The following is a 26,371-nucleotide window of genomic DNA, read 5'->3' on the forward strand; positions in this document are numbered from 1 at the left end:
ATTTGAAGATTGCGAACTTAAGTTTTGAATTATAAAATATAGTAGTACCCTGTAGGATTTTGCGAGTTTACTAAAAATCAAGTTAAAATTTCAATAAATTTGAAAATAAACAAGTGAGAGTGTTATATTCGGCTGTGCCGAATCTCATATATCCACCATCAAACTTTATGCCGTAACAGGAATACTCCCATATAACAGGGTGATATTACTCATCAAGTTTACTTAGGAGTACCTTATATGAGAGGTAGAGTGAATTATTGACCTTTTAGACCCTTTATGGTCAATATGGTCAATTATGGACCGATCCACATAGAATTTGGTAGAGAGGATTTTGCTCGTAAGAGACTTACTTATGTGTCAAATTACTCGTATTTTTAAGCCAGTATTGAGAGTTAAAGTCGCTTTTTGAAGGGGATCTTATATGAGAGTCAATTATGGACCGATCCACATAAAATTTGATAATGAGATTTTGGCTCGAATGGAACTTATGTGTTTCGAATTTCATCGCTATACTCGTATTTTTATACCGACCATCAAAAAAGATGGGGGTATATTGTTTTTGTCATTCCGTTTGTAACACATTGAAATATTCGTCTAAGACCCATAAAAGTATATATATTCTGGGTCCTTATTAAATTCTATGACGGTCTAGCCATGTCCGTCCGTCCGTCTGTCTGTTGAAAACACGATAGAGTCCAAATGGAAGTAGATAGCAAGCTGAAATTTTGCACGATTACTTTTAGTTGATGCAGTTTGTTTGGTATTGACAAACAACATCGGTCCACGATTTCGCCTAGCCCCCATATAAGGCCCCCTTCAGAAAATGATTTTATCGCTAATAACTGGCTAAAAAAAGCATCTATAGCGGTTGAAATTCGGCACAAACATGTTTTATGGGAACCTAAATCTTTTTGTAAAATTTTATAAGGATATACCCATAATTGGCCCTATCCCCCATATAAGGGCTCCTTCAGTAAATGACTTTAATGCTCATATCTGACCTTAAGAAGCATATATAGCAATAAAATTCGACATAAAAAAGTTTATATTAACTAAAATCATTTTCATAAATTTTATGAGGATGGGTCCATAATTGACCCTACCTCGCATATAAGTCCCCCTTCAAAAAATGACTTTATCGCTAATAACTGACTAAAAGAAGCATCTATAGCGGTGAAATTCGGCACAAACATGTTTTATGGGAATTTAAATCTCTTTGTAAACTTTTATAAGGATAGGCCCATAATTGACCATATACCCCATATAAGGTCCCCTTCAGAAAATTACTTTAACGCTCATTACTGACTCAAAAATGCGAGTACAATGGTGAAATTCTACATAAATAAGTTTTGTGCAAGCCAAAAGCTCTCTATCAAATTTTACAAGGATCGGTCCTTAATTGACCCTACCCCCATATAAGGTCCCCTTCAGAAAATGACTTTAACGCTCATTACTAGCTTAAAACTGCGAGTACAGCGATGAAATTCGTAATAAACAAGTTTTGTATGAGCCAAAACCTCTCTACTAAACTTTATGAGGATCAGTCTATAATTGACCCTACCCCCTATAAGGTCCCCTTCAGAAAATTACTTTAACGCTCATTGCTCATTTTAAAATGCGATTATAGCAGTGATATTTTACATAAACAAGTCTTGTGCTAGCCAAAAACTCTTTATCAAATTTTATGGAGATCGGTCTATAATTGACCCTACCCTCCATATAAGGTCGACTTCAGAAAATGACCGTAAAGCTCATTACTGGCTGTAACGCTCAAATATGACTAAAGCCCTTATATAAGATTTACTCCAAAAAATTACTCTAACGCTTATCTATGGCTCCAAATTATGGTAGTTTTATAGGAACTAAAATGTTTCAACAGAATTTGGATACCTTACACCCTTTTGTGGGGAGTTTATCAGCAATATCGATATGCGGCCCTATACGCCACTACTACTGCGGCCACAACTTTTTAGAATTAAGGTGAATTTTATTATCATATCACTCATTTACTAAAAGACTAGAATAATTTAACATTCGTTTTTTAATTGAGTACAACAAAATATACCCCTTCTAAAATTGTTTGTATAACTTTAACTGTTTTATTACCTCAAAAATGTTCATTCTTTTTGGCGCAAGAGCAATTATACCCTACAACACTTTTGTGGGCAGTTTATCTCCAATAACTTGGTAAATTATTTCGGATTTAAGGTGAAATTCCACACAAATATTTTATTTTTTTATAAGGAATAAATCACTGTTCTAAATATAATCATAACCTGTATGCTTCTAATTATGTTCTGTTAAGCTGTTAAGTTACTGACTAAAACCAAAGAATATTTATTATTATTGAAAATGCCTTAAAATCTAAAGAAAAATCGCTAGATTTCCAGCTAAAAATAGCTAAATTGGCGTTAAAGTAATTTGTTTAAGGGGACCTTATATGGGGGTAGGGTCAATTTTAGACCGATCCACATAAAATTTGATAGAGATTTTGGCTCGCATGGAACTTATGTTTCAAATTTCATCGCTGTGCTCGTATTTTGAAGACAGTAATTCGCGTTAAAGTCATTTTCTGAAGGGGACCTTATATGGGCGATAGGGTCAATTATGGACCGATCAGCATAAAAATCGGTAGAGGGATTTTGGCTCATAAGAGACTTACTTATGTCAAATTTATTTGCTACACTCGTATTTTTAAGCCAGTAATGAGGGTCAAAGTCATTTTCTAAAGGAACCTTATAAGGGGGTAGGGTCAATTATTGACCGATCCATGAAAAATTTGGTAGAGATTTTGACTTGCATAAAACTTATGTGTGGCGAATTTCATCGTTATATTCTTATTTTCCCTCGCCTGAGCAACAATCTTGTCGCGATGCGAGCGAGGGCTTACGTATGTATATTCGTGGTCATGGTCTCTCTGGTTGAGGAGACTATTAATACTCTTTCTCACGGGTGGTCATGACTCTAAAGGAATATATAACTAATGGTTGCTCATCCTGTCAGGGTTGTGTCTATTGATAGGTGGTACCTAGCCTATTGATGCATAACAGGACAAAGATGATACGTGACTGACCTTTGCAGGTTCGCTCTTGATTGATAAGGGCTTTACCGTTAGGAGTAGCACGTTATAATTGCACTTTTAAGGTCAAGGTTAGTGGTAGTTGTGCCGAGGTCCTGAGCGGCTAGTTAGTTCGTAAATAATCTAGTCGTTAGCAACTCCCCTCAGCGTCATGGTAAAGCGCTGTTGAAAGTTAGTTGCCTAGCCCACGTATGCCGTCACTGCGTGGGTGGTCCGTCTGAACAAGCCTATTCGTGGGAACAAAAATGGAAAATCAATTAGAAAAAACAAAAAACATAATAATGGAAGGAGAAGAGGACAGTACGGACAAGGGAAATGACGAAAGGGTAGTTAGAAAGGACACTACGGCTTTCAGGGACAGTGATTTTTTAGAGATGGATAAATACAGTATTTTTGAAGGGGACCTGACTTTGACGGACATTCATGCTAGGATCTTGGAGGATATGACTCTGTCTTCCGATGGAGAGCATGATATCAGTGTGATACCTGCTCAAAATCGGTTGGCAGCCTCATCTCCTCCTGCTGGCGAGGACAAGGGGACTCAAAGGAGGCTTTCATATGAAGGTTGTCCACTCGGCGCAAATGACGCCAAAATTTTCCGGCAGAGACAATAAGCTTGAAGTGATTCAAGCATCCGAACTGTCTCTTAGGTCAATAGTGACAGTATGGATCCCATACTGGGTTGTGATGCAAAAGCTCATCACAGTGGGGAAGTGCTGACATCAACAAAAGAGGTGATTGGGTGTATAATTTTATTATTGCGAAAATCTTATAATCTGTAACAGGGGTACTACACCAACGTTCAGGGTAGGGTAGCAGTAATCGACATTACACTAACGAACCGAAATGATGATCTCATTAGGGATTGGAGGGTTGATACGTACTACTCTTTTTCTGATCATAGTCGCATCACCTTCGCATTGAATTTTAATAAAACTAGGCAGAACCCTTTCAGGGATCCTCGCAAGACGGACTGGACAAGTTTCTTCAGCAGGGTCCAGTCAGGTTTGTCGCAGTCTGATTTCTTGGTCCAGCGACCTAAGGACTTGGACAACGCTGTGGATAAACTTACTCACAAAGTGTGCTTTAATAAGTACAAGGGAGATCTCAAAAGAGCAAAACGGAATTCATGGGTGACATACTGTGAATCTGTTGAAAACGTCAATGAGATGTCTAGGTTCAGGCGAATATTATCCAAAGACACAAAGGTCTTAGGTTATATTCAACGTGAAGACAACTCATGGACGGAGTCTAGCTCCGAGACACTCTCTCTACTTATGGAAACACACTTCTCTGGTTGTGAGGACATTGATACTAGGGACGTAGAGCAGGGGCTTTTTAGACCTATAGACTCTAGTCATGGAAATGGTCACATTGATGAAATAGTCACCATGGATAAACTTAGCTGGGCGGTGAACTCAAAAGTCGCCGGGTTAGGATAGTGTTTTTCCAGCGATGCTCTGCAATATCCCTGATGGCGCATTGGTGCTTTTAGCCGATATTTTCAAGAGATGTCTCATAATGGGATATCTACCTAGAGGGTGGAGGGAGGTTAGGGTAATTTTTATTCCCAAGGCTGGTAAGGCATGCCACTCTAAACCGAAGGATTTTAGACCTATCAGCCTATCGTCTTTTCTATTTAAGACTCTTGAGCGACTGATAGACCTTCATCTTAGGAGCAATATTGATACTTTTGAGTGCGCTTCATGAGGTGGTGGGTTGTATTGAGCACGGTCTAGATCACAAAAACTATACCTTGGTCGCGTTTTTGGATATAGAAGGAGCCTTTAATAATATTAAAATAGAGGCCATTAAGGAGTCGTTGGTAACACTCGGCGTTCAGGATTTCCGGGTGAGTTGGATAGTTTCTATGCTTGATAGCAGAGTTATCAACTCAACCTTAGGGGAGGATAGGATTAGGAAAAGAGTTACCGGGGGTACACCACAAGGAGGGATGCTTTCACCACTGCTTTGTTTACTAGCGGTTAACTCGATTCTCAAAATCTTGGAATCCAAAGGTAGGAAAATAGTTGCGTACGCAGATGACGTCGTGATTCTGATTAAGGGAAAATTTCTCCCTACGATCAGTGAGGTCATGGAAGCGGCACTTAGTGACCTATCGAACTGGGCCGGTATAAATGGGTTGGGTGTCAATCCATTAAAAACGGAATTAGTACTCTTTACCAGGAGATATAGGATAGAGAATTTTAATTTGCCGAAGTTGAACGGCGTCGAGTTGAATTTGTCAGACGGAGCCAAGTATCTTGGTACCTTCCTTGACAACAAACTGTCATGGAAGAAAAATTTACAGGAAAGGCTGAAAAAGGGGCTCAATGCCTATTACACATGCAGAAACTCCATCGGTAACAATTGGGGCTTACGACCGAATATGGTAAACTGGATTTACACGTCGGTAGTAAGTCCTATTATTGCCTATGGATGCACGGTGTGGTGGGTAGCTATGAGGAAGAGTAGTTATAGAATGATACTCAATAAAGCTCAAAGGTGTGCTTCCCATTGAGAAATATGTTGAGAGTGTGGCGGCTAGGAATTAACTGAGACTCTATGAGTCATCCTTAGTAATACCTCAGAGGGTAGGTCACACTAAGATCTTGCACGAGGTTTGTCTAACAGGAAATGAAAGGACTACAGATTGCATCTCTGATCATTTAGTTACGACACTAGACTTCGGTGTAACACCCCAAATAGAGTTTCCAAGTAGGGACAGCACTTAAGGCCTTGAAATGTCATGTAGTTAACTCCGGATTAGTAAGCAGCTGCAGGAATGCTATCCGCGATCTATCTGGGATGTATACAATCAGGTTGTGTTGGGTTCCAGGGCACTGTAATATACAGGGTAATGAGATCGCAAACGAACTGGCCAGACAAGGGTCAGATCTGGACAATAATAGTGGAGTTAGGTCGGTGAAACCTCATATCTGCTACTACTATAGGTTAATCTCTGACAAATTCAGGAACTCCACCAACCAATCCTGGCATAGTAGGTTGGATTGCAGGGTATCGAAGGCCAAGAAATGCTAGAGACAGTAGAATATATTTTGTGTGACTGTCCTGGTGTACAGAGTCTGAGGCGAAAATGGCTAGGAAAAACATTCCATGATGACTAAGGAGATGTAGCTAGGTGTAGTATAAGCGACATTCTAGGTTTTGTCAGGGGAGTGGATTGGCTATTTAGGCGTCGGAACTCGTAGAATTCCCTTCCAATACTATCAACATTCTTTCTCTATTAGGATAGAAATTCATTAACTTCAAACTTATCTCTCCGGCTTTTCTGTCTTCTTTCTGTTTATTTTCTTGTTTCTTCTTAAAGGGAATCACAATGGATCCTCTTGGGTCTCCGAGTGGATGTATACCTTTTTGGTATACAAACCTTTTAAACTAAACTAAACTTCTTATTTTTAAGCCAGTTTTCTGAAAGGAACCTTATATGGCGGGTATGGTCAATTATGGACCGATCCTCGCTATACTCGTACTTTTAAAACAGATATGCCCGTTTAAAGCTCTTTTTCGGGGGTCCACTTATATGGGGGCTATCCGAAATCGTTAACCGATTTTGCCGATTTTCAATACCAAATTAAGCTTACCTATAGAGAATATTTGTGGAAAATTTCAACCCTCTAGCTCATTCCGTTCGGACTCGATCGTGCTTTCAACAGACAGACGGACGGACATAGCTAGATCGTCTTAGAATTTAATAAGGACCCAGAATGTATGTATATACTTTTGTGGGTCTATGACCAATATTTCGATGTGGTACAAACGGAATGACAAAATCAATAAAATTTTATACCCCCGTCTTTTTTGATGGTGGGTATAAAAAGTAATTTTTTTATTAAATTTTAAAATACATTATGTTTATCACCAATATCACACGTGAAACTATTAGAATGCTGGCACTTCCAATTTCGTTGACGTGAATACCTTTTATGTGTTTGATAATTAAACACATCGAGTTGAGATATTTTTGAACATAAAAAATTTGTGGAAAAACGAGTCGAATTAATTTTTTTTAACTGATGCGTTTCAAAAACACGAATATGTGAACGTAGTATTAATTTGCAAAAAAATATATAGAATGATTTAGTAAAGCACATTGTAATTTATTTATCTAATAAAGGAAAATGTTTTGGCGCTGCGAAAAATGGACCCACATATGAAAATTAAATTTCACTCCAAATTTTTGTATGCAATTTTTAGGACAATTTTTTATTTTCAAAAAAAAGTAAAACAAATTGCAGTTTTTTTTCGTTATACGATTTTGGGCTCCTTTTTAAATTTTTCTAAATTAGTCCCAAAAGAAAAAACCAAAAATCCACCGAAAAAATTTGTTTTTTTTTTTTTGTAACCTGTGTATTTTTGGGGTCATTTTTTGTTTTTGACTTTGGATTATTTTTTCTGGGGAAATTTTTCGCATACTTTTCCAATACATATTTGATTAAAATGTATCTAACAAAAATTGGCAGTTAGTTAAAAAATAACTAAAAACTAACATTTAAGTAACTAATTTGACTATGGTAAAATATTCGATTGGTTTTATTTAAAATAATCTAAGTGAGTTGCTGGCAGGGTGTATATACATACATATGTACATATATATTAGGGATATAACTTTTATAAAATTTTTGAAAATGTCAAATATGTCCTATCACTAATAGTAAAAATATTATTAGTTTTCGCGATGGTTAAAAAGGTTTCGTCTTTTAACTAAATTTTAAATTCATTAATATAAAATTTAACATTTTTGATATAAACAAATATCATTGTTTGACCCACGACATTTGCACTGAAAAAAAAACGCATGGACAAAAAATTCATATAAAATTATTTGTAAATGGTTTCACAAAATCGATTTGCCTCGGACGCTTTTTGCATAACAATAATAACAAAAGTAAAATGTTTTCGTTGGTAGAACAATACTGGGTACTACCTAGTGATAGTGCTTCATTTTGGATATGCCCTAATATATGTACATTAGGGATATAACTAATTTTGGCCAAATTTTTGGCATACCACTACATGATGGCCAATGTTGTATAAGTATGGAATATAATTTTTTTGATCATTTGGAATCAAAACCATTACGCACCAAGACCAATTTCTTAAATAAACCAACTTTTACCCCCTTTCTACCAATTTTATCCCCTAAACGTTCGAGTTTCCAAAACTCCCTTCCAAATGGATCAATACAATGTCAGTGAAACTTAGTACCAAAAATTCATGATTCTAGCTTTAACGGTTTGGGCTGAGAATAATATAAGAATAAGATGTATTTACCCAAAATAATTGAAGTAGTAATGGAAAACTTTATATCGTTTGGTGCGTGAAGTTTTTTAGCAACCGCGAAAAAATAATACCGCGGTTTTTCATATTTTTTAATGCTCTATTTGACGATGCTATGCCAATTCTCATATTTGCAAAAAATGTCAATAGTTATATCCCTAATGTACATGTATGTTTGTGTGTATAAAATGTTGATAAGGCGATAAATTAGTGATATCATCCTAAAAGATGCCTCCATCAATTGCATGCGAAAATGATAGGAAAAGACATCTTAAAGAATGTTTTTGGAAATTATGAATGTATTTGTTATTTAATTAAAAAATAGAATAATGAATAAAAAACATTAGAACAAAAAACTTACTGATGTTCAAAAAGAAAAAATCCAAATAAAAAATCCAATAATAAAAAGAAGTAATCTGCAATTCAACTTTGTTTATTTTTTAGTTAAACCTTAAAAAAAACAACAAAAATTAAAACGAAAATATTGCTAGATATACATACAGTGAATCAACTAAGTTTTTTGCCTACCTTTTTTTAAGGGAATTTTGTTTTTTGTTCATAAATAAAATTCCAAAAAACAGGTAAAAAGTAAATATATGGTTTCCAATTGAAAATAGAGATTGTGTAGAATGGGAAAACCAAGAAAAAATGTTAAAATAAAAATTTTGGTGCATTTGTTGTTGCATTTTATTATTTTTCATCATAATTTGCACGTCAATAAAGTATTTTGCATATTGAAAGTTCCAGTTAATTTCGTTGGGTTTTTCAAATTATTTTTTAATTGCTTTTTGGAATTTATTGTTTTATTGTTAAAAGGACACGTGTTAAGTATTTTTCAATTGTAATTTTCAAAAATCATATCCTCATTGTGTGAAACTGTGTAGTTATTTGCGTTAAAAATGTTTAAAAGGAAATAATGAGGCAATTCCAATATAAAAAACTAGTTTAGATTTTTTGGATAAATATAAATCAATGAAATTCAATTATGTGAAGGTTAATCAATCATTAAAAAATATAAAATATAGAAATTGATGAAATAACACAAAGAATTATTAAAAAAACACACTGAGTTGTCATTCAAAATCTTTAACTGCCAAAGGAGAGCGACTTGTATTCAAGCAAAAACCATTGAAGTCCTCATTTATCTTCTCCAAAGTCCATATACGAACTTAAAAGAACACTATGTATAAATTTTGACCTCTAAACAGAACTTAGGTTGCTTCGAAACAATATAAAGTGAACTATCGTGTGGTACGGGAAAAATACTTAATTTAGATATTTACAAATAGAGGCGGTTCTCATCACCTAAGATCCACAAAAGCAATATTTTTCAACTAATACATACACTTATATATAGTTAGAACCCAAATCAAGAATAACTATCCAAATCCAACTACGCCCACTGTATTTTATTCATAAAATAAGGCATTCAAAATATGAGGTAGAATATCAAGATTCTAGCATGTAATAGTTCTATAGTGGTATACGGTGATATCCCCATACTTAGAGTGGCTAGGACGGTACTTAGTGTTAGCTTTATTGAATAAGAATCAATATTACACAATTCTAAATGAAATTCACACAGTACTCCCCAAATAGATGGGGTTTCCGTAATGTAGTTTTTGTTTATCAATACAAAATGACCAAAATCCCAGATTATTTTTGTTATAATCTTTAGATTTATACCCCACTAAAATTTTTTTCTAGGTCCAAATCCATTGATTTCCTAATATATCATGTATCCAATTCAAAATTACTTATTATTTTCGAAATTAAATCAAAGAAACGATAGATTTCATGTTAGGTCAAATATTGAAAAATTCTTATAGGTATATAGGATAATAAATCGGTTAAGAAATGTCCAAACTTAGTCGTTCCACTACTAAAATATCTAAAAAATGTTATTCTAATACATAGGAGTAATAAAAATATTAAATTTTATAAAATAATGCAGCAATATCAAAAAATGAACAAAAACCCTAAAAAAGCAAAATACTTTATTGACCTTAAAAATTAACAATACGTTCACATTTTATCAAAAATCTCGTTAATTAATATCACGATTTTACTTTTTATGGTATTTTATTAAAATATAAGACAAATTGCTCTATTTTGCTAAAAATAATTGTTCAGACAAAGTTTTTTCTTAAAATTTATAAAATTTTACATAGGCAAATTACTTAATTGATTCACTGTATGTATGTATTTATTTATGTGTGCATGTACATAGGAATGTATGTATGTATGTACATATGAATATACATTAGGGCGGCATTACAAATATTTGTATATGATAACATTTTTTTTTCTAAATCTTATTTTGAAATTAGTTCTTAAATTAAATTTGATTTCATTTATTATCACTATATTCTAGACAGATATTCTAGAGGCTTATAAAAATAGCCTCGTATATCATTATACCCTATACCACATTAGTGAAGAGGGCCCCCATAAAACCTATCCTCCGAAAATAGCTTCAAAGCTCATTTTGTTAAATAAAGAAGTATATCTACCTAAATTGGCAGAAATCTTATATGAGACTGCGTGAATCTGCCGATTTTTGTAATGATCTGATATAACACGGTTGACCATGCCCGACTATACTTGCCTACTTGTTTTAGTTAATATTACCTCAATAAACCAAACATATAACAATATCGAAACGATATAATGATGTGTCATACACAAAAAATCATAATATACAACATATATTATGTTATTATATATTACGATTTTTTTGTATCACCGACATCATTATATCGTTTCGATATTGTTATATGTTTGCTTTATTGGGGTAATATTAAATAATATTATTATACATGTACATATCTCGGTCTAATTGGCATCGTGGGCGAAAAAAAAATGTTTCATCACCATGTGAAGCTTAGTTTAACTTAAATTAATTAAAAAATGTATTTAATTTTAATTAAATAAAAATTTGGCATATTTGAAGCAAAATTCGGCAAATCACCAATTTTCCATTTTAAGGTAAAAACGCTAAAATGACGACAAATTGCCGAATCTGGACTGATAATAAAGTTCTCTGGTTTATGGGTTTACTATTAACAAAAATGTTTAGAGTTAAACAATACCAGGTTTTAGGTTAGAGTTTAGGTGATATCTGCATACCAACAACGTCGATGATTCCAAATTTTTTCTACAGTTCTAGCGAAAACTTTAATTTTACTTAGTAATCTCAAGCCATTGCTATCGCAATAAATTCCGAACTAGAAACAAGCACATTTAAAGGCTAGACAGCAATAATTCATAAAAAAACATGTTTCGCTATTGTTCACTTTTTAATTAAAAATTATAAGATTGGAACAATAAAATAAAAGTAAGTAATTAGTAAAAATATTAATTAAAATCAATAATTATAGATTTTAACCCGAAAAAATACCGGGATTCGGTATTTTCCAATCCCGGGATTTTCGGGATCGGGATTTCGGGGTTGGCGTCCCTAATATGTACAATATGATTCTTAACTTCGGCTGCCTTATTTTAGTATTTTTTTACAATTTTTTATAACATTATATATTTATATAACATTAGCTCAATTTTTCTGTGTTCCTTGAATTTATGTTATATAAAAAAGGACCTTTTTTTGTTATTATTTCATTTGAAAAAAACGGTCAGACTATTTTTTGAAAATGATAAACCGAAACCCGTTTTTTTAGATAATCCCAAAAAGCGGGTTTTCAAAAAATCGAATAATTGATCTCCATAGTAATGATCAACGAAAAGTAATAACTAATGTTTTTTTATAGCCTTGACATCTAATTTATAGTTTTAGTATATTTATTTATCATTAACCTTTCAATATGACGATCTTCTGTGTCTGTTACATTTGGATGCTAAATTTCGTCTTTTACCAACATTTACCACAGTAAGTACTACAATCATCATTATTTATTCCAATGAAATTTCAATCCCGAAATCCCGAGAATAATGTTGTTTACAAGAAATTTTGAAATGTTAAATTCAGTGAAAATGTACATATGTGCATATATTAAAAGATGCTAAAAATTAGGAAACAAATTGCTATTAAATTATTATTGTTAAGCAATTTATTGATGAAAAACTGATTTTCTGGAATTTGAGGTTTTTGAAGAGATACTAATATATTTAACATTATTATGAGCTAAAAGCCCAAATCGGAAAGTTGGATTATCTAGGGGTAGGTGAAATAATGGCTTCATATCTACCATTTTCAGTAAGGTCCGTCCTTGGAATAAAAAAGAGCCCAGTAGTTTGATTGCAAAGTTTACATAGATGGACAAACAGACAAAGTCGATTGGTGTACTTTTCGGTGGGTAAAGGGCCGATAAAAACCATACCGATAGAAATGTTTCAGGCTTATACATAACATACAATAAAAATCGTGTCGCTTTGCCTCTTTTTAAATTTAATTTCTAATGCCATTTTATTTGTATCTAACTACGCGGTTCCACCTGAAGGTTTTTCTTTCCAGTTTTTTACACAAACTAACTGTCAAAATGAAGGTTTTTCTTTCCAGTTTTTTACACAAACTAACTGTCAAAATTCATTTGAAATTGCTTCTGTGAGGTTTGCTGGAGATAATTTTGAGGATGTCATTCATATTGTATTTATTAATTTTATATCCCATTTACACATACACGAAATCTAGTACTTATGAGATTTCGAGCCAAATCTAGTTGATTTTAACTAGATTTCCCATACAAAACAAAATCTACTTCGTAACTAGATTTCGTTAAAATCTACTCAAAATCTAATAGTTTTTAGTGATGTTACTAAAAAAATACGACGCTACACAAGAAAAACAAAACAAACAAAAAAAATTAAAATGTCAACAAAATTTTAATAAATTGAAAAACACGAATAAAAAGTTTATTTAAAATAGAAGGTAATGTTATTTTTAAATATCTAATTTTTTATTATAAATAAAATGTTAATAAATATCCCATTTTTCCTTCTTATTTTTCATATCAGACACAATTTCAAGAAATATTAGAAAAAATGAAATCTTCCTAAATGCCAAAAATAGTAAGTGTAAACGGCCTAGATTCTTAAAAAGATTTTAAATGAAATCTACTAGATTTCGTGTATGTGTAAATGGGGTATTATTCACAATATTATTTAATTTGAATATATTTTTTAATTAAACAAAACATAAAATTAAGTCAAAATATTTTTTCCAGAAGTACAATAATGAGTTAAAAAAATAGAAGGTTGTTTCAATTTTATTTGTTTCACAAGAATGGAGATTTTTGAAGTTTATTTTATTTTTAAATATTCAAAGGGAGCTTTGCCACACCTAGAAAATGATTTTGACTAGTTTTTAAATAAAAATGTGTAGTTTATTAATAATATATCGTGACCCTATATTCAAAAAGTGCGAACTCAATTTTGGGCAAAGTGAGTTTTTGATGCAAAAGGATTCCTCAATGCATGATCCACGTCTGGTATAAATTTGAAACCAAAAAAGTAATTTTAGCACTTTTAACAACAATTTTTGTTAATATGCTATTTCAAAGTTAAATTTTTATTGAAGAAAATAAGTGCTAACTTCCATACAAATTTTAAAAAAATTTTTAAAACTTCAAATTTATTTAAAATTTATTTTGTATATTAACAAGATGAACATGCTAAACACAAAACAGGTGAAGATTAATAAATTTAATGTATAGTTTTTAAGATATGATCATTTATATATTTGTATATAAAGCCAGTTTTAGACTTTAAATAATGTTTTTCCGAAAAATTTAAAGTTATTTCAGAAATCGTTTATAACACTAAGAGCGGGTTTTTGAGATGGTAATCAAATGCCAATTAATAATCAGATTAGTAAATCTAAAAATAAATATAATCTTATGTTAATCCCCTTTGATGTTTTTGAGTAAAAGATTAAACTTCGCAGTGTTGCCATACAAAACAACAGAAAACGTCACTGTTTGTTATCAAAACAATGCATATTTTATAAAAAAGAAGAAGACAATTGTAATTTTAATATGAAAATTATTGAAAACTTAAATTAAAAACAAAAAAAATATTTTGAAGTGTCCACAATTTATACTAATCAATAAATAGATCATTTTAATGTTTATATTTATAAAAATTGTATTAATTTTTTTGCATCAGCTGTTTACACTTTTGCATTTCGTGCTTAAGTTTAAACCACCTCCATTGGGCGCTTAAACTTGCAAACAAAATTAACTAATTGAGTACTCAAAAACATCTTTCGAGGATTAATTTTAATTTAATCGCTAATCTTTCACCTAAAGATTGGCTCTAAGATCTATAATATTCTATGGTTGCAATTTAGAATTTTGATTATAAAAAAGTCTTTAAATGTGCAAATTATGGAGTATTATTCAAAAAATATTGGTACTTTTTATATTCAAAAACTTTTCATAATTTAAAATATTTGTACTGAGAATAAGGAAACAAGCAGATATGCCATGAGTTTTTCTACTTAAATGGTGTAAATGCATCTTATTGGACTTATTGGTTTGACTTATATCCCTTTAAAAAAAAACATTTCATAAAATTATAAAATAACGCATATTATTAGAAGAAATTTTTGTTCTATTCTTTGAAGAAAACATGCTAACTTAGAACAAATATTTATTTTTTTGTCGACCAAAAAGTGCTATCTTAAATAAGTCGCTAAAATGTGCAAAATATTAAAATTTTTTTATAGGTAAGAATTAGTAAGTATGTTAAAAACGTATTATGGAAGAAATATTGTCTTTTAGTGCAATATTTCACGAATTAAATAGTTTTTTTTGCTTTCCTGAAAACTAGACTTTATTGATTTAGCACTTTTTGAATATAGGGTATCGATATGTATGTCCCTGAAGTTATATATAAATCGGGAAATCCTAAGGCGTAAACTTTGGAGGTCAAAGGTCAAATTTTTCAATATTTGGAAATTCTCATTGAAACATTTTATTATTTTTTTTATATTATCTGAGAAATAATATTCTGTAAATATTTTGTTTAAAATGTATAACAGTAAAGAATTATGAAATACATATGTATTTTGTAAAATATTGTAATTTTTTCAACATACACTCCCGCTCACTTAAATAGGTTCACTATTTTGTTTACAATTAAATTAATTTTTTGCAAAAAATAATGGACTAATTGGTTATATTAAAACTTTAATTAATAGCATAATGTCTTATGTATCACTAGATAGACAAACATTAGTGCAATACTTAATAACCGATTTTTAATAATTTTTTTTCTAAAACACAACGTTTTTGAACAATATTTTTTGGCTCATTTGAATAGGTTCATCATCTTTAATTTACAAAAACAACAACAAAATGCATTTTTCAATAAACTTTTTTATTTTTATAAATATTTTTACAATGTTTTAGAAAAGATTGTGTAAGAAACATATCCGCCGTTACTTGAGATAACTTCGAAAATTCGAGGTGATAAAGAGTTATTAAGATTTATAAGTAATGACAAGGAAATTTCGGTCCAAGCCTTTTTAGTTCCTTCAATTTAGGGTTGTTTTGTGTTATACTGTCTGCCCGACCTATACACTTTACGAGAAAGAATATCCGAAATATTTTCAATAATAAATAGATGAGAATATTATGGAGGCTACTTTAAAATTTTTACATTCTGGCATCGAATCCATCCATTTACAGCCCTGGCGGTATGGATCGGGGCATTATATTTTTGAAATATTTACGGCAAGGGTTCAAAGATATCCGAAAATGTGAAAAAAGCTATTCCCAGTATGGCATTACAATTATTACAATTCCTACTAGATAAAAGAAATTGAAGCTCACATGTTTCATAATACGAAATTGCCCCCCAATACATCCAACATCCTCCACAGCTATGCAGACACCTCAGGTAGAGCTCTTAATTTCAAAAATCATAAAAATAATTATTATATCGATCTGGACCTTCTAAATTAAACTTTTTTTATCCGAAAAAACAAGATGTTGATATTGCTTTTTGTAACCATGTGTTCATGTGCAAACTGAAGAGGGTTTTTCATTATAGCTAGGCTTGCTGTAACACCCACTTTTTATTATATTTTTGCTGCAGAATCACTTGACTTGGAGCCAGATGTTATGAAATCTCTTCTGTCTTCTTTTGTTATGACTCTATATGTATGTTTATTAATGTTTTCTTAACATTCAGACTGTTTTCTTATAAATTTGCGAATAACATTCTGAATTTGCCCAATTTTTTTTTTGCCAAATTCCTGTGATTTTGGACAGTTTTCAAAAACACAAAAATTTTGCCATTTTATTCTTCAGTCAACCGCGGCCTATTTTTTAAAAAATATATATCTATATTCACAGACACCAGAATATGAATGGATTTTTTCCACTGCCAGCAGTAAACTGATTTTATTCTGAATGAACCTAATCAAGTGAACCAAAAAAATATAGCTAAAAAACGTAGTATGTTAGAAAAAAATTGCTAAAAATCAGCTATCAGGTATTACGCTAATTTTTGTCTTACTAGAGATACCTAAGACATCATGTTATTATCTAAAATTATAAAATTACTAATTAGTCCTTTACTTTTTGCAAATAATAAATTTGAATATGAACAAAACAGTGAACCTTTTTAAGTGAGCGGAAGTGTAGGTTTGTGTTTTACATCTTTTTGAAATACTAAATCTATGTAGGTACTTTATGATTCTTTAACAATAATATTTAAAATATTTACCTAATAGCAACATTTATCACATAATATCAAAATATACGAAAATACTCCGCGACCAGATCACGTTTTTGGAGACAAAATCTGTTGTAACTCTGTTTGACTTAAAGTAACAAGAATTATGTATATAATATTAATTTTGAAGTACAATATTAGCTTTGTACTAAGCGTGTTTCTATTATTTACCGTTCTGGAATTATAGCTTATATAGCGAGCTCAATATCGCAATATCTGGAAAAGGGAATTATTTTGTGGGGTTAAGACGAACAAGATTCCTATATTTTTTTCACCCCATATAAGATCTGGTCAGTACATATACAATATCATTAACAACTCTCGCAAAAATTATTAAAATACATGGTGGTTTAGGATCTAGGTTTATAGCCTTGTGAAAAATTTCATATATGTATATATAATTATAATTATCAATCATAATTGACTACAACTTTGAAAAGTGACTGTTATTTACATTATATGCATATGCTCTATAATATGCATAATAAAATTTGTATGGTTACCAGTGGAAATTTACACAAAAATATTAGCTCACGTTTGTTTGTTTGTTATGCATAGCACTGATAACAATGTGTATTAAGCAGAAAAATTTTGAAGTCGATGCAAAACTTTTTATAATATTTAACGATATTTACAATGTGAAATGACTTATTTTTGATAAAGTCTCTTTTTTGTACTTTATAGTTTTGATTTCATAGAAATAAGACAGACCACCCTAATGGTCATATGTAAATACATACTTATGTATGTACTTATGTATGAATGGGATGTGTGTCGAATGAGAAATGATGAATCTGAAAGTACTTAGAAAATTAATGTTATGATATAATTTGTATGATTATGTTCCAATATTGTACATGCACTCATTGATCATCTGTTTGGAAATCGATTAAAAATACTCTATAAATACCTGTTGAAGATTTGTCAAGGGTGTTAGATCCTCCATTTATTTTTTCAATTTATTTACTCCTTAAAATAAAATTATTTAGAGGGTTACTAGATTTATTATAAAATAGATAAATCAATATTTTTTCTTAATTATAGTGTCAACTATTTCATTGAATATGAAACTAAATTTTTAATTGTTGAGTCAGTGATTACGGCCACAGATATTGTTACTTGCTTTGTTTAGAATAAAATGTTTACATCTGAACAAAAAGACATTCAAGCAGAGCCCTGCGCCGACAAATATTAACGTCGGCGGCGACTAACACTAAATATGTCGGCGGCGGCTTAAAATTGACTGTAAGCCGGCTAAGTTTTCAATTACGTTTAGTTTTTAATTTTTCTACGATTTTAAATAAAAACGGAATCCGAGAGATCAGAAAGTGGGATTTTGGAAGCAAATATATTGTTTATAACAACAAAACAGAGCAAGCTCAAAAGTTGTGTGAGAAATTATGCAGGGATGAATAAAAAATTCGTAAAAATTAAAAACAAATCCTTTCTCCAAGTTTTACTAGGATCTACCGATATTTAACCCTATCCTCCATATAAAAAAATTGCAGAAAATCAGTTTCTAAAAAATTTTTCATTAAGAAAATGATCAATAACGTAAAAACAAAGATTTTTTATTTGTTTATTTACTAGCTATACCCAGTGTGCTGTGCTACCCTAAAAGCAATATAAATAAGAAACCCACTTAACGATTTTGATGATTCTAACTACATTGGTTTTCCAGATATACAATTTGTTACATATGGGAGATTCCACGCAAATTATTGCAATTTTGATAATTATTCCGAACGTTAGTTAAGATTTTAATTTAATCTATGAAAAATTTTAATAATCTAATAGCTTCCCAGATATACAAAATTTTGTATTAAATTCATATGGGAAGTGCCAAGCCCCCCATTGAAAGTCCGCCCGTTATTCTCTAAATGTTCTTCAGTAAAATTTGAAGATTCTAGCTCTAATAGTTTCTCAGATATACGAATTTTTCTATTTAATCCAAGCCCCCCAGATGAAAGTCCGCCCTTTTTTCTCCAAAATGTTTAGATGAATATTAAAGTTCTTCGTGCAAAATTTTAAGAATTTAGTTCTATTAGTTTCCCAGATAAACGAATTTTTTATTTAATTCATATGGGAGGTTCCTCTCCCCTCATTGGTAGTCCCCCAATTTATTACCCAAAATGTTTACATGGATGTTAAAGTTCTTCCAGAACAACATCATTTGAAGGGATCACAAAGAGATTGAAAAATATTCCAAAAGTTTCACTTTGAAAACATTCTTAGAGTGTATGAAAACTCGCAACTCTAAAGGCAGACTATTCCTATTTTAGCGGTAATTTATGATTAAAATAAGTAAGAAGTAAGAGTTATATTCGGTAAATCATATGTCGTAAAAAAGCAAATTTTGGAAGTGGTCATATACATATATATATATATATATATATATACTATCTTGTACTGATATGATTTTCAATCGAAATAAACTTGATAAATATATTGCTTTCAATAAAACAGTCATATAATCGAATAGTGTGTAATTTGAAAAACATTTTTCTATTACACGTATTGTAAAAAGACAGAGAATTGTACCAAATATATTGAAATTAATCAAAAATAATCAAAATTAATCCTTGAAAATAATCAAATTAATTATTTGATTAATTCTGATTATTTTTGATTATTTTCATTAATTTTAATTAATCCTGATTATTTTTAGATTAACTTTAATCGTAATCAATTAATAATCAGAAATTTTATACCAGAGAATTAAATAATCATTACGATTATTTTTTAAAAATAATTTAATTGATTATTAATCGTAATCGAAATTTTACAGCTATGATTATAATGAACCTAAAAACACAAAACTAAGCAATCAGAGACTTGAGTGAATGAAAATTTAAAATGGAGTATTTCTGGTAATTTTTCGTTCTTTAACTGGTACTTTTTGAATTTTCTAAAATATTGAATATATAAACATAAACTTAAACACGCAGTATCCTAATTGAATGAAAATTTATCTCGCTTACATCCATTTTGCAAAAAGCTCTCGATATTAATCGAAATCTCTATAGGCCATAATTGACCCTGCCCCCTTCAATAATTGATTTTAACGTTTTCTATGTATTTTTGTTGGAACGAAAATATGTAATGTAAATATGTATATGAAATCTTCTTCAGAAAATGACTTAAACGCACATAAATGGCTTTTAAATTTCGATGTCTACGAAAAAAATATTTTTAGGAACCGAAACCTACATTTATGAAAAATAAAATTATGAGGATCGGTCAGCCAATATATATATATATATATATACATATATATATATATACACTATCGGACAAAATAAAGTGCAAAAGTACTCATGTATATTCTTTCAGCGAAAAATCGGTTAAATGATTATTGAATATGGAATTTTTTTCAAAATCATTTAGTTTATATACAATGCTACAAAAATAACAATAAAACTAAATTATTCTACTTAAAATTTTTCTGCATAACATCTAAAATTAAAATAAATTCACTTTTTTGTCGGACAAAATAAAGTGTAAATTTTATATATCATTATTTAAATTTCTTGTATATCAAAATTTTTTATCTATTTTGGTTCTGATTTTAATATCTGTATCTATTTAAGCAATTTTGTTCTCCATTATTATTCGCAATCGCTTTCCCTTCCCCTTGCTATCCCCATATGATAATTTTCAAAAGAAATACGTTTTTGATCACTATTTCATCGGAATTTTTTGATAAATTGTGGTCCAAAATGAATATATTGGATTTAGGGCGGTGCTCTGAGCAACTTATTTCAATTTTCAGTGATTTTTCCTACAGTAATGTTATTTTTTAACTTTATCAAGTGCTTAAGCTTATTATCTTGCCGAAATATAAAGTTGCCCAAGTCCATTTCGAAGGCACTGATCTTAAGATTTCACTGCAATATGCTCATATAGTGTTCATTGGAGCTTTTTGAATAAATTTCACTTAGGTTCCCCACACCTAACGTTAAAAATTGGACACTTACGAAGAGTCAACTGACCCATACCTTCAATCTTTCACCAACATATTTAAAAGCTTAAAATTTTTTTTCGAGTATTTAATTTCATATTTTTTAGATCAAATTTACGTAGTTGGTCAGATGAGTCCCAATTTCTACCGAAAATTTTGAAATGTCGACAATGAGTGTGAATTAAGCCCTTCAATATACAAAATTTAAAAAACAATACCCCAGGTTTCAAATATTATGGTGGAGGGCTATCGGTATTGTTACATTATTCAACTTTAAGAGCGAGAATCTTAGTGAAAATGGAGTAACTAATAACAAATGAGCAATTCACGAGCTTATTTAATAAAAATTTGGAAATAAATGCCGTAAAAATGGGTTTGGGAGACTTAATGCCTCAACCGATTCATGACTTCAAACACACGACTAAGGTTAAAAACATTATTGTAAAAAAAAAAAAACACTGAAAAATTTGAATGACCTGCTCAGAGCATCGCCCTAAATCTAATAGATTAATATTTGACCACAATTGATCACAAAATTCCGCTGAAATAGCGAACAAAAACGGATTTCTTTTGAAAATAATAGTATGGGAGAAAGCAAGGGAAAGTGAAAGCGATTGCGAATAATAATGGTAAAATAATTACAAAAATGACTTGAGTAGATCCAGATATTGAAATCAGAACCAAAATAGATAAAAAATGTTGATATACATAAAATTAAAATAATGATATATAAAATTTACACTTTATTTTGTCCGACAAAAAAGTGAATTTACTTTAATTTTAAATGTTATACCGAAAAATTTTTGGTGGAATAAATTTGTTATATATATTATATATATATATATATATAGTTTATATACAATGCTACAAAAATAACTATAAAACAAATTTATTCCACCAAAAATTTTTCGGTATAACATTTAAAATTAAAGTAAATTCACTTTTTTGTAGGACAAAATAACGTGTAAATTTTATATATCATTATTTTAATTTTATGTATATCAACATTTTTTATCTATTTTGGTTCTGATTTCAATATATATATATATATATATATATATATATATATATACACTATCGGACAAAATAAAGTGCAAAAGTGCTCATGCTACATTATTTTATCGAAAAATCTGTTAAATGATTATTGAATATGGAACTTTTTTTTAAATTCATTTAGTTTATATACAATGCTACAAAAATAACTATAAAACAAATTTATTCCACCTAAAATTTTTCTGTATAACATTTAAAATTAAAGTAAATTCACTTTTTTGTCGGACAAAATAAAGTGTAAATTTTATATATCATTATTTTAATTTTATGTATATCAACATTTTTTATTTATTTTGGTTCTGATTTCAATATCTGGATCTACTCAAGTCATTTTTGTAATTATTTTACCATTATTATTCGCAATCGCTTTCACTTTCCCTTGCTTTCTCCCATACTATTATTTTCAAAAGAAATCCGTTTTTGTTCGCTATTTCAGCGGAATTTTGTGATCAATTGTGGTCAAATATTAATCTATTAGATTTAGGGCGATGCTCTGAGCAGGTCATTAAAATTTTTCAGTGTTTTTTTTTTACAATAATGTTTTTAACCTTAGTCGTGTGTTTGAAGTCATGAATCGGTTGAGGCATTAAGTCTCCCAAACCCATTTTACGGCATTTATGAAAGATTGAAGGTATGGGTCAGTTGACTCTTCGTAAGTGTCCAATTTTTAACGTTAGGTGTGGGGAACCTAGGTGAAATTTATTCAAAAAGCTCCAATGAACACTATATGAGCATATTGCAGTGAAATCTTAAGATCAGTGCCTTCGAAATGGACTTGGGCAACTTTATATTTCGGCAAGATAATAAGCTTAAGCACTTGATAAAGTTAAAAAATAACATTACTGTAGGAAAAATCACTGAAAATTGAAATAAGTTGCTCAGAGCACCGCCCTAAATCCAATAGATTCATTTTGGACCACAATTTATCAAAAAATTCCGATGAAATAGTGATCAAAAACGTATTTCTTTTGAAAATTATCATATGGGGATAGCAAGGGGAAGGGAAAGCGATTGCGAATAATAATGGAGAACAAAATTACCAAAATGGCTTAAATAGATACAGATATTAAAATCAGAACCAAAATAGATAAAAAATTTTGATATACAAGAAATTTAAATAATGATATATAAAATTTACACTTTTTGTCCGACAAAAAAGTGAATTTATTTTAATTTTAGATGTTATGCAGAAAAATTTTAAGTAGAATAATTTAGTTTTATTGTTATTTTTGTAGCATTGTATATAAACTAAATGATTTTGAAAAAAAATTCCATATTCAATAATCATTTAACCGATTTTTCGTTGAAAGAATATACATGAGTACTTTTGCACCATATATATATATGTATATATATATATATATATATATATATATACATATATGTATATATGGACTTTGATCATTAGATTAATAAGAACGTCACCGTGATTTTCGGATTATGGGCTTAAATGTGGAATTGGATCAATTATGGACAAAGTTCTCTATAATTTAAAGTATTGTTTTTAATTCTACCATAATTCTATCATAATGATAACTTTTGGAATGATGTATTAGCTATAAACAGATTTTCTGTAAGAGGGTTATATTGGCTGACCGATCCTCATAATTTTATTTTTCATAAATGTAGGTTTCGGTTCCTAAAAATATTTTTTTCGTAGACATCGAAATTTAAAAGCCATTTATGTGCGTTTAAGTCATTTTCTGAAGAAGATTTCATATACATATTTACATTACATATTTTCGTTCCAACAAAAATTGTTTTATTATGGTATTGATAAGTACATAGAAAACGTTAAAATCAATTATTGAAGGGGGCAGGGTCAATTATGGCCTATAGAGATTTCGATTAATATCGAGAGCTTTTTGCAAAATGGATGTAAGCGAGATAAATTTTCATTCAATTAGGATACTGCGTGTTTAAGTTTATGTTTATATATTCAATATTTTAGAAAATTCAAAAAGTACCAGTTAAAGAACGAAAAATTACCAGAAATACTCCATTTTAAATTTTCATTCACTCAAGTCTCTGATTGCTTAGTTTTGTGTTTTTAGGTTCATTATAATCATAGCTGTAAAATTTCGATTACGATTAATAATCAATTAAATTATTTTTAAAAAATAATCGTAATGATTATTTAATTCTCTGGTATAAAATTTCTGATTATTAATTGATTACGATTAAAGTTAATCTAAAAATAATCAGGATTAATTAAAATTAATGAAAATAATCAAAAATAATCAGAATTAATCAAATAATTAATTTGATTATTTTCAAGGATTAATTTTGATTATTTTTGATTAATTTCAATATATTTGGTACAATTCTCTGTCTTTTTACAATACGTGTAATAGAAAAATGTTTTTCAAATTACACACTATTCGATTATATGACTGTTTTATTGAAAGCAATTGTTCAATTCACAATCAAGTTGTACATTGTACCTACTAAAGTGTAGTAACAGTGATTGTGAACAGATCTTTGCAGCAAGTCATAAGTTTATGTTTTCAATGAAAAAAAAAAAACAATCAAAACAAATATACATAACAATGTCAGAATATAAAAAAATCAAAAAAATATTAAATTAATTAAACATGCGAAATAAACCAAATTAATTTCTTTGAATTTTCAATGCTTTTATATTCTTTATTCCACATTTTAAACTAATAAATAAACAGTTTTTAATAAAATTTTAGTTTTTTTGTTTTGGTAAACAGCTGTTTGTTTTTGATTTCAGTGTTACCACTTTATCGTTTTTTATGCTAAAATCGTTTGAATTTTTTGTTTATATGTCGAAATAAACAATTGGCAACACTAAACTTTCTTACAACATTCGAAAAACATTAGAAAAATTGTCGTAGGATTTGTAAAGTGCTTTTGCACAGAAAATACCAACAACATTGTTATGACTATTGTAGCAGCTGCTGAACAAATATATTTATCAAGTTTATTTCGATTGAAAATCATATCAGTACAAGATAGTAGAAAAAAATTACTGCAATCTTTTCGAAATGGGTCTCAAAAAATCCGTAATTTTAAGTGGATTAGCGGAAAAATAATTAAATTTTTCTTAGAGTTTTTTGATTATTTTCATTAATTCCAATTACATAATCCATGATTATTTTTAGATTATTTTTAGTCGTAATCAATAATTAATTAAAAAAATTGAAAATAATCGTTAATTAATCATTAATTTTACATTTTTAATAAAAATAATCTAATTAATAATGATTACGATTATTAATCATTATTTTACAGCTATGATTATAATATAAAATTCAAATAGAACCAGTTAAAGAACGAAAAAGTTCCAAAAAGTCCCGTTTTATATGTTCTCACTTACTCCATGCCCTACAGGTTTAATTTTATGTCTATAGGTTCAATATTATAGAAAATTAAAAAAATACCTTTTGAAGAATGAAAAAGTACCACAAAGTCCCTTTTATATGTTATCACTTAATCCGGGCTGTACATTCCTAATTTCATGTTTCTAGGTTCAATATTATAAGAAATTCAAAAATTACCAGTCGAAGAACGAAACAGTACCAAAAAGTCCCCTTTTATATGTTATCACTTAATCCGGGCTGTACATTCTTAATTTCATGTTTTTAGGTTCAATATTATAAAAAATTCAAAAAGTACCAGTCGAAGAACAAAAAGTACTAAAAAGTCCCTTTTTATAGATTATAATTTACTCCGGGCTCTACATATTTATTTTTATGTTTCTAGGTTTAATTTTATGGTAAACTCAAAAAGTACCAGTCGAAGTACGATAAAGTTCCCATTTTATAGATTCTCATTTACTCCAGGCTCTAAGTGCTTAATTTCATGTTTCGAGGTTTAAATTTTGTAGCAAGCTCAAAAAGTGCCAATCAAAGAACGAAAAAGTGCCATTTTATAGATTCACATTTACTCCAGGCTCTAAGTGCATATGTCGTGTGCACCCTGTAATAGAGCTACTGAATAGAAGAAGAAGAAACTTAAACAGGTGGCAGCACAATGAGAAAGGGATTTTTTTTTTGGAAAGAAGAAGATGTATAAAAACAAAAACAAATAGCTTTAGAAAAAAATTTTATGTAGGCAAACAAATTGCTGAAAATTTGTTGAAGCCATATTGGTAACCGAGGTTTCTAGATGCCAAAAGGAAAAAATGTCGGTCCTTTTTGATTTTTGCTCGGAGAGAAGAAGAAGGTGGAGTCTGTGGCCATCATAAAAAAAAAAAAAAAAACTAAATTTTGATTTTTTTTTATAAATTAAATAAAGTTTATTGAAAAAAAAAA

General features: G+C 29.9%; 1 protein-coding gene across 1 annotated transcript in view; it reads right to left on the reverse strand.

The window, feature by feature from the left end:
* LOC119616479 (proton-coupled amino acid transporter-like protein CG1139) overlaps positions 1-18,239 on the reverse strand; it is a 70,182-nt gene extending 51,943 nt beyond the window's left edge. The window contains exons 1-2 of the mRNA XM_037972842.1: positions 17,988-18,239; positions 8,742-8,830 (exon numbers count right to left, since the gene is read on the reverse strand). The gene's annotated coding sequence lies outside the window, so the exon portion shown is untranslated. The remainder of the gene's footprint in view (positions 1-8,741; positions 8,831-17,987) is intronic.
* Positions 18,240-26,371: the final 8,132 nt, after the last annotated feature.

This window comes from Lucilia sericata, unplaced genomic scaffold (genome assembly GCF_015586225.1).
Source record: "Lucilia sericata isolate MDLA Ls3-8-SP2 unplaced genomic scaffold, ASM1558622v1 Contig000074F_arrow, whole genome shotgun sequence".
NCBI classification, from domain to species: domain Eukaryota; kingdom Metazoa; phylum Arthropoda; class Insecta; order Diptera; family Calliphoridae; genus Lucilia; species Lucilia sericata.